At 40.6% G+C, this 6,000-nt stretch overlaps 1 protein-coding gene across 1 annotated transcript in view; it reads right to left on the bottom strand.

The window, feature by feature from the left end:
- Positions 1-6,000, bottom strand: part of LOC109931074 (coiled-coil domain-containing protein 81) — a 100,969-nt gene that overhangs the window by 3,755 nt on the left and 91,214 nt on the right. The window lies entirely within an intron of this gene.

Raw genomic sequence — 6,000 nt, 5'->3', positions numbered from 1 at the left:
CAGCATCATAGGAGCAGAAAGGCTGACGTTTCTGATGAAGGGTCTTAGGCCCGAAACATCAGCCTTTCTGCTCCTATGATGCTGCTTGGCCTGCTGTGTTCATCCAGCTCTGCACCTGGTTGTCTCAACATATTTTACATATGTTTTAAATATCGATCTATTCTTAGTGATGTTAAGTGTTGCTTCAATATGTTTTCAACATTACAAAAGTGATTACCGATGAAGGGTCGAGGCCCGAAACGTCAGCCTCTCTGCTCCTATGATGCTGCTTGGCCTGCTGTGTTCATCCAGCCCTGCACCTTGTTGTCTCACAATACAAGTACCTCATTGGTTTTAAAGCGCTTTGGAATATTTAGAGTTATTAATGGTAATTTATAACCTTTTCACTCTTATATTCAGATTTAAGAAACATTTATGATTGAGTCTTGAGAGTTTGGACTTCATTACAACAATCTCAGATTAGGAACAACAATATGTCACTGTAATTAAACAAAGCCTTGATGTTAATCACACTTGGGATATTGTCTGCACGTTTAGTTTCCTGCCCCAAGGAAAGACATAATTCCATAGAGGGAATGCAACAAAGATTCACCAAACCAATTCTTAGGATGAAAGAAGAATCTACAATCGAAAGATTAAGTAGAATGGGCCTATATTCTCTGGATGTTCAAAAGATTCTCAGTCAAACACATAAAATTCTTATAGGATGTTTGTAATGAATCCTCATAGTGTCAGCTTGATGAAAGATAGATCAGGTAGATTTGCTGCCATTCTTTTAGGTTGAGATCTAACAGCCTGACTGGTCAACTGTGGTAGAGTAAAATCACTTGGTAGTCTAACAAGAAGAGGCTTGTGCCTTAAACCAGTTGTAGTTTATTGCATGATTGCAATCAGGTACAAGGCACATAAGATAGACATTGTTACCAGAGACGAAATCTTACATTTTTCATGCTAAGTATTAACTTGTCAAGTTTCATGGAGGGCTTCTCTTCATGAGACCAAGTGAATTTTCTTGCGCTTACATCCCAAATCTGCCTCATTAACTACTTACCCAGGTCCCATGGGCTGACATGAGCCTGATTCTACCACTCACTGTACCCAGAAAAACTCACCACTGCTCAGAATTTCAGAGTAGACTGGTATGTCTAGCACTAGTGCCTCTATAAAAGGTGACTGCATGCACAAACAAGCACTGACAGTCTGGAGCCACCCTACATCGTTCGTGAGATTTATCCCGGACATGGCAAACAAGGGTAATTTCATGTCCCACCTTCTGTACAGGAACCTAGAAGTCATTCTGCATTGGGTAATGCAGACAACTGCCATTCCTACCCCCAGGGCCCCCAGAGGAGGCCACGATGTGAGACCCTGCAAGCATGGTCCGAGGTTGCCACCCAGGAATTGCACCAGAGTAAGTGCCATCACCTTTATTATTAATTAGTTTTCCTCCACATGCACCACTAATGGCTGTGCCAACCACTTTCATCTCTCTAATGTCTGCCTTTCTTTCATTACAGGTAGAAGGAGTACGATGGGTAGAAGTTGCCCGACACTTGGCTCCTCATTCCTTCCAAGGAGAGGACCCTGACAGTGACCACTCCAAATGGCTACCTATTGTCCAAGCCCCTTGACTGGCACTGTAGGCTGCCCTTGACTTAATGTGTCGATGCCCCCTGACTGAGGAGTGTCTCCCTTGATAAGAATGCCAACAAGTATGACAAGCTGCGAACCATGACATAGCTTTGTCTGTGCCAAACAACTAGGCAAGACAGAAATTTTGTGAGCCTGGTAGCTCTGGCTGAGGAGGCAATGCACAAAAAGGCAAAGCAAGTCAAGGCGGGGATGTTATGAGCATCCAAGTAGACACAAAGTAAGTGAGTGCTAAGACAGTGAGTGTCTGTCCCTGGGCATAAAGTGTCCTTGCAGCAGCATTGAAATGATAGTTGCAGGTATGCCCAGAGACACAGCTGTAAAGTGCAGAAGCATACTGTAAGTAGGTTGGAGATGTGTCATGATGATGCAGAGAGGCTGGCAAATTTCTGATGCCAAAGTCAATAGACATGGGATGAGTGTGGTTGCTGCTGGAGTGTGCTCTGAGATGCTGACTGCTTGGTGTCTGAGGTGGGAGGTCCTTAGGAGCAAGCGGTCTGCTGGAGTCAGTAGGCACCTGTTCATACTTCCTTGTTGAGAACTTTCAGTGTCTAGTTTCCTCACTGTAAGATAGGAAGCTGCATATTAATGAGGTGAGATGTTCAGTTAATGAGGCTGACAACAAGCAATAATCCCTTTTAAAAGGCAGTTTTCTGCTACATATCAAAAATTTCATCTCAATGCCCAGAACGCAGTTGGAAAATGCAACTGATTGCCCCAATGCCAAGTTAGCCTCATTCAAATTCTCATGCAATTCTCCAGATTTCTCAATACAACCCATGTCGTTCACACTCCCACAAGGTTCTACCCCAAGATTAAGAAGGAGACTTAACCAGTAGATCAATCACCTTTGAGATCCAGACCTATTCTCCCACTGAAGTCTCTGTGACATCATCACATTGGATGGTGTCCAGTGCACACTTCAGCATTAACCCTTTCAGCTATTAATGCCTTATACAACATCTTTACCTGAATATTTCCCTTAAATGGCCATACTTTTTCCTATTAAGGTCCCACATTCATACCTGTCATCCTTGGTCCAAATGTGTCAACCATCATGTATGGTGACATCTACTGTAGTGAGTAGCTGCTGCTCCCACTAAGAATTACATTTCTTTTATTGTCCCATGGACTTACTTGTGGGGTCAACTTCATTGACTGGATCAAAAACAAGTCTATAGTTTTATTTTACCTATCAGCAATTCTGATGGAGGTAGTTTACACTTAAGTGGGATAGATGGGTTGTTGGGGAGAGATGTCAAAGAGCAACCTTGAGTTCTGTGTTCAGAAATACAATCGATCTTTATTCAAGCTCTTTACCACACGTGCAGGAGAGGCCAGAGACCACTCTGAATGTGGCCTTTACGTGGGACCCAGTCACCCTCTTAATATCCAGCTCAGAGGAAGAGGGGGTCAATGACCCTCTGATTTCCCCAATGGGATACAGCATTTTTATACATTTCATGTTACAATAATTACATGCAACATTGTCATTGTTCCTTCCCCTTTAATCTACATATCCAATCCTGTGAAACACCTGATCAGTGATGGGGCACCCCTATGGACTAGGTTCCTCATGATCTCATGATGTTTACCAGACATTGTAATCATCAGGCCTTGGGATCTTACAATGCATCCCATTAATTCACATTCCAAAGTTAGTGGTTATATTCTTTTTCAGAAATGTCCCAGACTTGCTTATGTCTAAGGGCTGCTCGAATTCTTTTTTTTCATTTTATTTGATGCAATCCCTGTCAGACCCTGTTATTCATCTTATATTTCCCACTGCCCTAATCACAAGAGATACAAAACAAAGTCAGTTATTACTCATTGCTATAAGATTCATAATAGCAGTTCAACTACAAAGTTAGTTATATGTAAAGTTTTATGTTTACACCTACTGTAAACATTCTTTACTTAATGAGTTGAGAGCAGTTTTGGTCCCACCTGACCTTGAAGGTTCAGTGAGACACTGCCCCTCTATCTTGCAGCTGCATTGTAATGCATTCTAGTCACTTACTGTCTTCTGAGATGAAATTTACTGCCCTTACTCTAACACTTTTTCATTGATAAGAGTGAAACTCAATCACTTTCACAACTCAATAAACTTGTATGATCTCCTAGATTTTTACAAGACATAATCCCAACCTTATCGTTTGTCTCCATTATTGTGGGATCCTACTTTTCATTTTCATGCTTGCTACAAACTTCAGGTTGTCTGTTCTCACACATCTCTTATCGAGTTGTCTCCTACACTCATCTGCAGTATTTTTTTTACAAAACTCCCTGTATGTTAATTTGTAAGATTCTTTGTTCAAAGTAGACCCTGTTACCTTGAGATAACTCCTTCACAAAGCTATCACTGTGCTAACTTATGGCCTCACTTTAATGCTGGATCTGGCAAGCTAATTCTGTTACTGCAGCCATATTTATGCCAATGGGCAAATGTATTGTGCCACCTTTGACCAGGTGCTGCCCCAAATTAGGTAATTTAGCAACACTATAAAAGTTAGCATTTTTTTTAGTCAAAAGTGGCTTAACTGCCAGGGCCCCACACTCAACTTCCCTATTTGGTTATGTGTACTGCAGCAAGCTTGTGATATGTTCAAATCCAGACACTGCAATAGGATGAAGCACTTGTTAGAAAGCTGTAGTCCATTATCTTACATGACCTTGTCTGGGATTCCAAGGGTTGCGAACAATTTATGCAAACCCTGTAACTTCAATTGTAGTGATGATCCATAACTTGTACAGTGTGAAAAATGACAATGAGATAAGACCTACTGCCAAACATGGAAAGGTCTGGTCTAATGTATTCCCATGACCTAGTGGAGAAAATGGTGAGGCTCACACCACTTGCGTTTGTGGATAACTCAAATTTCACAACTGGCTATGAGATGATTCTGCTTAACTAGCCAACGCTATCATGCTATAAATTACATCTTGTTATTAAGACAAGTGTTTCCTTTCATTAAGACTCTCTCGTGATTTGTCCTCAAACACTACTAACCAAATTAGTCCTTATACATAGCAGAAAAGGAGGATTGGTGTCAGCACTTTATCTAAATCATAAGCTGCCAGTAGTTGGTTCCACAAATAAATGACACTTTTCATGGAAACACAGGAAATATAACACTGATCCTTTTATACCCTCTCAATGGACCATCCAAGGCCCCACACACTCCTTAAAGTAAAAGCTATGATTTACACATCTTTCTTTTAAACTAGTGTACTGTATTCATTGCTCAAAGTGTAGTCTCCTCTACATCAAGAATACCAAACACCGATTAGAGAATGACTTTGAGGAACGTCCATTCAATCTGAAGCTTCACCTCTAGCTTCCATTGGTCTGTCGATTTAATTCTCTGTCTTGCTGTCATGCTGGCATTTCTCTGGTACTGTACCAGTGAAGCTCAAAATAAGCTTGAGGAACAGCACCTCATCTTTAAATCAGGCACTTTATATCCTTCTGGAATTAACATTGAGTTCAACAATTTCAGACCTTAATTGCTCATTTTTGTTTTCTTGCGCTGTATTTATTATTCCAGTCAGCAGCACACCTATTCTAGGCACATCTGAAATCGCTTTGTTTATTTTCTTGACCATCACCATTCCCCTTGGCCCTGGAGACTAACTCTTCTGTCATTCAGTCTCACCTGACTTCACCCATATATAGATCTTCATTTTTACTCTCGTACACTTACCCCTTGCTCCTGACTTATTACCAACTTTTTCTTTATTATTCATTAATTTTTAAAAAAAGTTGGTAATAAGTAAGAAGCAAGGGGTAAATGGACAAGAGTTAAAATGAAGATCTATGTACGGGTGAAGTCAGGCGAGACTGAATGACAGAAGAGTTAGTCTCCAGAGCCAAGGGGAATGGTGATCGGTCAAGAAAACAGTTCTGACGAAAGGTCACAGACCTAAATGTTAACTCTTTTCTCTTTGCAGTTGTTGCCATAATCTGCTTGTATTTTATATTTTTTCATTGTACAAACCTGTAATTTACACAAGTGGTTCTTCAATCTACCAGGAAATAGTCTGAGCAAATATGGTGGCATGAGGTTGGATAGGAATTATTAAACTACCTTATTTAACATCAAGTGAACGCATAAGACAACTGCTATATTCAGACCATTTACTTGAACCAGTATAATGTGTGTTTAAATGAAATTAACAATGAATATGACATGTCACTCATATCAGTCCATCAGCTTACTTGATGTAAATTTATTTTTCAACTCCTCTCTTGTGTGCACCATCCTTCTTGTAGATGTTTGCTGCCTGACTACTCTCATTCTGAGGGAGGGTCACCAGACCCAAAACGTTAATTCTGATTTTTTCTTCACA

This window comes from Rhincodon typus, chromosome 6, assembly GCF_021869965.1.
Source record: "Rhincodon typus isolate 14 chromosome 6, sRhiTyp1.1, whole genome shotgun sequence".
NCBI lineage: Eukaryota > Metazoa > Chordata > Chondrichthyes > Orectolobiformes > Rhincodontidae > Rhincodon > Rhincodon typus.
This window is presented reverse-complemented; position numbering and strand designations above follow the sequence as displayed.